Consider the following 8,354-nt stretch of genomic DNA (forward strand, 5'->3'; position numbering starts at 1 on the left):
TTTTTTTTTTTTTTTGTGAAGATCTTTTCTTGATTTTGGTCTCATATAATATTTGTCCTTTTGTGATTGACTAATTTCACTCAGCATAATGTCTTCTAGGTTCATCCTTGTTATGCAATGTTTCACAGAGGCATCATTGTTTTTTAATGTGGTGTAATATTTAATTGTGCATATGTACCATAGTTTGTTTATCCATTCATCTGTTGCTGTACATTTAGGTTCTTTCCATCTTTTTGCTGTTGTGTATAGTGCTGATATGAACATGGGTGTGTATATATCTGTTTATGTCATGGCTCTTATTTCTCTAGGATTCATACCTAGTAGTGAGGTTCCTGGATCATATGGTATTTCTATTCCAGCATTTTAATGAAATGCCACTCCCACTCTTTATTTTGTCCTTTAAGTAATAGGGGGAAAAATCCTTTTCCCCTTCCCTCCCAGCCTTGGAAAGAAATTTTACTTTTTATGTATTTACCTATTCTAGGGATTTCATATAAGTAATATTTGTCTTTTGTGACTGACTTATATTACTTGGCATAGTGCTTTCAAGGTTCATCCATGATGTAGCATATACCAGAACTTCAATTCTCTTTACTTCTGAGTAATATTCCATTGTACGTATGTACCATATCCTGGTCTCTTTTTGACAACGTATGTTTGTGAAAGCATTATTTGGCTTTGCTTGGGTTTCTGGAACTGTGGGCTGAGATGTTTCCTTGTTTGGACCACAGAGGAAAGAGATGCCTAATTTCTCTTTCCAGGTTATCCATGGAGGAAAGGCTTGTCCTGGTTTTGGAGAAGTTTCCTGGGAACTGATTCTCCTGTACTCATGTCATCAGGCAGCCCAGCCCTCTCATTGTTGTGAGCATGTATAACTGCATTGGCATACTGTGGTGGAGGCCATCTACCAAACCAAACCAAATCCATTGCTGTCAAGTTGATTATGAATCATAGCCACCCTATGTTGTTGTTGTTGTTGTTATGTGCCTTCGAGTCAAACCCGACTCATAGCGACCCCACCTTGGGTTTCCTAGGCAGTATCACTACGGAAGTAGATTGCCCCATCTTCCTTCTGAGGAGTGGCCAGTGGGTTTGAACCACCAGCCTTCTGGTTAGCAGTCAAGTGCCTTAGGCACTTTGCTACCAGAGCCACCCTATAGGACAGAGTAAAACTGCCCCATACAGTTAATGATACTGTAAAAATCCAGAATGTGGAAATTCTACCAGACAAATGATCAAATTTCTTCAGCAAATAGATGTCAAGGGAAAAAAAACAAAACAAAACAAAACATAGGAGAGGCCCTGTTATAGATTTAAAGGGGCTTAAGAGATCTATCCACTAAATGCACGTGTAAAATTTGGAACCTGATTTACAATAAACTAATTGTAAAAAGGCATTTATGAGACAAGTGGGGAAATCTCACCACTGCCTGAGTAGTAGATGAGATTAAGCTATTTTTCTTTATGGCATTGTGGTTTTATATATATATATATATATATATATATATACAGTACTGTTTAGCTTACCTAGTAAAGAATGTCTGCCTTAAGCATTGTACTCTTTAAAGATCTATCTGTATGGGATCAAAGAACTCTGATGGTGTAGGTCCTAAGGCATTTGACTGCTCACTAGAAGGCTGGCAGTTCAAATTCACCAGCCAGTCCTTGGAAGGAAGATTGGGCAATTCACTTCCATAGAGATACCACCTTGGAAACCCAAGGAGGGGTCACTATGAGTTGGAACTGACTTGATGGCAGTGAGTTTGGTTTATATATATTATAATTTTTGTCTTTATAATAGTCACCATTATAAAGCACTGATAAGTGCTAGATGTAAGTGCTTTATGTACATTTTCTTTCATCTTTCCAGTAATTCTGCCAGGGGGATTTTTATTGATTAAAAAAAATTATTTCTCAGAATAGGCAAGTATGAATTGACTCAATGGCAGTGAGGTTTCTTTTTTCTTTTTCTTTTTTTTAAAGATGGGATCAAGCTGACAACAGCAACTTGAAAGATTAGATAGGAAGTTTATGAGTTTATGTTAATGGAGGAGGGACGGTGGAAAAGGAGAGTGAGAATGTTTGCACACCTTGAAGAATGTAATCAATGTTATTGAATTGTACAGTTGGAAATTATTGAATTGGTGTATGTGCTACTGTGTATATCCTCAACAACAAGAAAAGATAAAATAAACATAAAAAAAGAATCTTTACAAAAGCATACTGCCACGTCTTTTTCCCATAGAGCCCCTGATAGGTTCAAACAGCCTACCTTTCTGTTAGCAGCTGCTTTAATGAGTGCACCAGCATGGCTCCTGGAGACTATGGACTGTTAATTGCTTAGATGGTAGAACTTTAAGTGAGTCACTTTACTATATGATCCTCAGTTTCCTAGTCTGAAACCTAACTCCAGGATTGTTGTGAAAATTAAATTAGATACCCCCTGGCACTGGGTTGATTCTGACTTGTCATGACCCTATGAGTAAATTAGATAAGGAATCTGAAATTCTTTCTGTAACAGAATAATTTCTCCAAATGGAAGCTGCTTTTGCATTTGTTATTGTTGTTGTTTAGGGAAATTGTTATTCCTTTCCTTTGTTGTTCCATCTTCCAAAATGTATTTGAACCTCCTGACTAGGATAGCACTGACTTGTGAAATTCCCCTTTTTTTAAAACAAAAACAAAATAAAAAAACCTTTTTATTGTAGTTTGGGTGAAAGTTTACAGAGAAAATTAATTTTCCATTAAACAATTTATATACATTTTGTTTTGTGAAATTGGTTGCGATCCCCCTCTTCCCACTTCCTCCATGAGTTCCCTGTTTCCAATCATTCTTCTTTCCTGACCCTTCCTGCATTCTGAGCTTTGTCTTTGGTTTTGATTGTACTGAGGTGTACATTCTTCCCTAGTGTTATTATTCACTTTATAGGCCTAGCTATTGTTTGGCTGAAAGTTGATCCCTGGGGGAGGGTTCTGTTCCAGGCTTGAGGGATATCTAAAGGCCACACTCTCAAGGGTTCCACTAGTCTCTATCAGTCCAGTAAGTCTTGTCTTTTTTATGATTTTGAATTTTGTTCTATGTATTTTTTTCTTCCTTTCTGTCCAGGACCTTTTTCAGGGGACCTTTTTCTCCACTCATTTGTCTTGGCACTTTTGTCAAAACAACTCCCCATTAATTATGGGTTTATTTCTGGACATTCAATTATATTCCATTGATCTATCTATGCCAGTACCTCACATAGATTGGTTCTTATGCTAGTACCACAATTTCTTGATTAGTACTGCTTTATAGTAAGTTTTAAAATTGGAAAGTGTGAGTCTTCCAACTTTGTTCTCACTTTTCAAGAACCTGGCCCTTGCATTTCCGTATGAATTTAGGAGCAGCTTGTAAAAAAAATCTAGCTGGAGCTTTAATAGGCATTGTGCTGAATTAGTAGATTTGCCATTTTACCAAAATTAAATCTTTCAATCCATTAATATAGATATTTATATACATATCGGGGATATTTAACAATTTTTATTTAATGATGTTTTGTATTTTTTATTTGAAAAGTCTTGGACTAATTTTGTCACCACCACTCATTTGTTAGTTTGTCATACTTTAGGGGTTTGCTATGATGCTGGAAGCTATGGCACTAATGTTTAAAAAGCCAGAAGGGTCACCCATGGTGAGAAGTTTTGGTGAAGCTTCCAGACAAGGACAGAGTAGGAAGGAAGATCTGGTGATATGTTTCCTACTTCCTATTGGAAACTTTATGAAGAGCAGCAGAAGATTGTCTGATATAGTGCCAGAAGATGAGCACCTCTGGTTGGAAGGCACTCAAAATACTCAAAGTAGAGTTGAACTTAATGATGTGGATGGAGTAAAGCTTTCAGGACCTTCATTTGCTGATGTGGAGTAACTTAAAATGTGAGGAAACAGCTGTAAGCACCCATTAATAGTCAGAATGGGGAATGTACATATGTGAATCTAGGCAAATTGGAAGTCATCAAAAATGAAATGGAATGCATAAAGATTAAAATACTAGGCATTAATCAGCTGGGATTGATTAGCACTGGCCATTTTGAATTGGACAAACATATGGTCTACTATGCTGAGAATGACAAATTGAAGAGGAATGGCATCAATACATTGTCAAAAAGAACATTTCAAGATCTATCCTGAAGTAAAATGTTGTTGTTAGGTGCCATTCAGTCATCTCCAACTCATGGTGACCATAAGCACAGCAGAATGAAACACTGCCCAGTCCTGAGCCAGCTCCATGATTCTTGCTATACTTGAGCTCATCGCCACTGCCACTGTGTCAATCCATTTCGTTGAGGGCCTTCCCCTCTTTCTTTGACCTTCCACCTTACCAAGCATGATATCCATCTCCAGAGAATGGTCCCTTCTGACAACATGACCAAAGTATGTGAGATGAAGTCTAGCCATTCTTGCCTCCAAGGAGCATTCTGGATGCACTTCCTCCAGGACAGACTTGTTAGTTCTTTTAGCAGTCCATGGTATTTTCAGCATTCTTCACCAACACCACAGCCCAAAAGCATATCAATACTTCTTCGGTCTTCCTTATTCATTGTCCAGCTCTCACATGCATATGAGGTGATTGAAAATACCATTGCTTGTGTCAGGCGCATCTTAGTCCTCAAGGAGATATCTATGCTCTTCAGCACTTGAAAGAGGTCCTTTGCAGACGATTTGCCCAGTGCTGTATTTCTTCTGATGTCCTGACTGCTGCTTCCATTGGTGTCGATTTTAGAATCAAGCAATGTGAAGTCTTTGACAGTTTCAATCTTTTCTCCATTTATCATAATGTTGCTTATAGGACCAGTTGTGAGGATTTTTGTTTTCTTTGTATTGAGATGTAATCCCTACTGCAGACTGTAGTCTTCAATCTTCATCAGTAAGTACTTCAAGTCGTCCTCACTTTCAGCAAGCAAAGTTGTATTGTCAGCATATTGTAGGTTGTTAATGATTCTTCCTCCAATCCTAATGCCACGCTCTTCTTCATATAGTCCAGCTTCTCGGATTATTTGCTCAGCATACAGATTGAATAAGTATGGTGAAAGGATACAACTCTGATCCACTCCTTTTTTATTATAAAACCATGTAGTGTTCCCTTTTTTTTGTTCGAATGACAGCCTCCTGGTCTATGTACAGATTTCTAATGAGTACAATCAAGTGTTCTGGAATTCCCATTCTTCTCAATGGTATCCACAATTCGTTATGATCCACACAATCAAATGCTTTTACATAGTTAATAAAACACAAGTAAACATCTTTCTGGTATTTGCTTTGAGCCAAGATCCATCTGACAATGTTGTTAGTGATAGGATAATATCCATACACCTGTAAATAAGACCAGTTGATATGACTGTTATTCAAATTTACACACTAACCACTAATGCCAAAGATGAAGAAATTGAAGAAATTTTTTTTTAACCAACTTCTGCAATCTGCAATTGATCAAACACACATAAAAGTGCACTGATAGAAGGGAGAGAGCAATATAACCTGACCAAGGCAAATGGAAAAACTAGGAGGAACATAAGAGTAAGAGACAAGAAAAGTAAATACTATTGCATACACAATCCAGTAATAATAGTAATAAACAATATTTATGAGTAGACACAGGTAGATATGTGAGCTGAACAGATGTGGGAAGATGAATGGAAGTACAACCAAAAGTATATATTTTGCAGAGGACATTTCTACATAAGTATTTTTCTCTTCTTTTTCTTCTTTATTTTTTAATGCCCTTCATCATATTGAGGAACTTCCTTTTAATTCCTATCTTACTGAGAGTATTTATCAGGAAAAGATGTTGAATTATAATTTGCACACTTTTTCTGTGCCAATTGAGATAATCATATGATTTTCTTTTGTTCTATTAATGTGCTGTGTTATGTTGACTGATTTTCTAATGTTGAACTGATATTCTAATATTTCAATCCTGCTTGATGCTAAATCCTACTTTATTATAGTGTGTGATTCTTTCAATATTCTGTAGATTCTGTTTGCAAGTACTTTGTTGAGAATTTTGGCCTCTTTAATCATAAGGAATATTTGTCCATAAATATTTTTTTTCTTGTAGTATCTTTGCCTAGCTTTGGTTTCAGGGTAAGCCTAACTTCATTGAAAGAGTTAAGGGCTATTGTCACTTCTCTAATTATTGAGAGAATTTGAACATGATTGGTGCCAATTCTTCTCTAAATGATTGGTAGAATTCCCCAGTGAAGATTTCTTTGTGGGGAGGTTTTTTTTTAAATTTTTTTTTTTATTATTGATTCAATCTCATATTATGGGTCTGTTGAACTTTTCTGCTTCTTCTCAAGTCAGTTTATGTAAGTATGTGCTTCTGTAAATTTGTCCTTTTTATAAAAGTTATTAAGTTTAGAGTACAGTTTTTCATAGTATTCTGTTACTTTTTTTTTTTTTTTTACTTTTTAATGTCTCTGGTTTTGTTCCTTATTTTTATTTTTCTGCATTTTCTCTGGTTTTGTCAGTAGTTTATCAATTTTATTGATATTTTGAAAAAATCAACTTTAGGTTTTGTAGATTCTCTCAATTGTTTTTCCATATCTTTCTTTTTTTTAAAAAAAAATTCTATTGTAATTTGGGTGAACTTTTACAAAGCAGATTCATTTTACATTCAACACTTCATACACTTTTGTTTTGTGACCCTGATTACAATCCTCACAATGTAACAGCTCTCTTCCCACTTCCTCTCTGTGGTCACCCTTTCCCTGTGTCCTTCTTGCCTGTGCATTCCTGATGTGTATACATATGTATTTTTATGTGCTGCAATTATATCCAAAGATATAATAGAGCAAACAAAGGGCAAATTTATGAAAATTCTTAAACATCACCAAATGCTTTGAGGGAATATCACTGGGCTTGAGGACTTTGGATCAGAGTCTGGAGGGACATTTAGGTCAATTGGTGTACTGTCATCCAAAAAGACAATGTTCTACATCCTACTATGATAACTAGCAACTGGAGTCTTAAAAGCTTGCAAGCAGCCATGTAAGATGCAACAATAGGTCTCTCCCTGTCCAGAGCAAAGAAGAGTGAAGAAAGTAAAAAACTCAAGCAAACAATTAGTCCAAAGAACTAATAGACCATGCAAATCACAGCCTCTACTACCCTGGGAACAGAAGAACTAGATGGTGCCTGGCTACTACTTCTGACCACTGATAAGGATCACAATAGAAGGTCCTGGACAGAAAGGAAAGAAAAAGTGTAGAACAAAATTCAAAATCATAAAAAAGACCAGACTTACTGGTCTGATAGAGTCTGGTGGAGCACCTAAGACTATGACCCTTAGACATCCCAGAAGAGTGGAACTTAACCCACCCCTGGGGATCAACTGTCAGCCAAGCCATATATAAGTCTATAAAATAAATAATAACACCAGGGGGAAATATACTCTTCAGTACAACCTACCATACAAGACCAAAAGGGCAGCACTTACCAAAAAACAAAGCACAGGAGGCTGGAGGTGTTAGGAAAGAAGGGCAGTTGGAAACAAAGTCTCCAGGGAAGTTGTGGAAAGAGTGCTGTTATATTGAGGGGATCACAACTAGTGTCACAAAACGTGCATAAATTGTTGAATAGAAAACTAATTTGCTCTGTAAACTTTCAACAAAAGTACAATAAAAAGTTGAAAACTGATAAATTCTGGTTATTGGAATGTAAAATTTGAAACGAAGGGTTGGTAGCTGGAGAATATGGAAAACAATGCTGGAGATTGCATGATAGAGTTTAGAAACACCAACGACTTACTCACTACAAATACCCTTTTTCCAACAACATAAATGGTGACTATACACTTGACTGCTAACCAGAAGGCTGGCGGTTCAAACCCACCAGGCACTCCTTGGAAGGAAGATGGAGCAATCTGCTTCCGTAGTGATACTGTCTTGGAACCCAAGGAGGGGTTCCTATGAGTCGGGTCTGACTCGACGGCACATAAAAACAACAACAACAACAACAACAACAACAACAACAAATGAATTTCCCCAGATGGAATATGCAGGGATCAAATTGATTACATCTGTGCAAAGGGACGATGGATGGAGAAGCTTGATATTGTCAGTCAGAATAAAGCCAGAGGCCAACTGCAGAACAGATCATTATTGCTGATATGCAAGTTCAAATTAAGTTGAAGTAAATTAAAAGCACATCCATGAGAGCCAAAGTACAACCTTTACTATATCCCACCTGCATTTGGAGACCATCTCAAGAATAAATTTGACACATTTCACACTAATGACCAAAGACCAGACAAGTCAAGGGATGACATCAAGAGCATCATACATGAAGAAAGCCAAAGGTCATTATAAAAAAAAAAAAA

This window comes from Orycteropus afer, unplaced genomic scaffold (assembly GCF_000298275.1).
Source record: "Orycteropus afer afer isolate SDZICR_OR568_19922 unplaced genomic scaffold, OryAfe1.0 scaffold00027, whole genome shotgun sequence".
In the NCBI taxonomy this organism is placed as follows: domain Eukaryota; kingdom Metazoa; phylum Chordata; class Mammalia; order Tubulidentata; family Orycteropodidae; genus Orycteropus; species Orycteropus afer.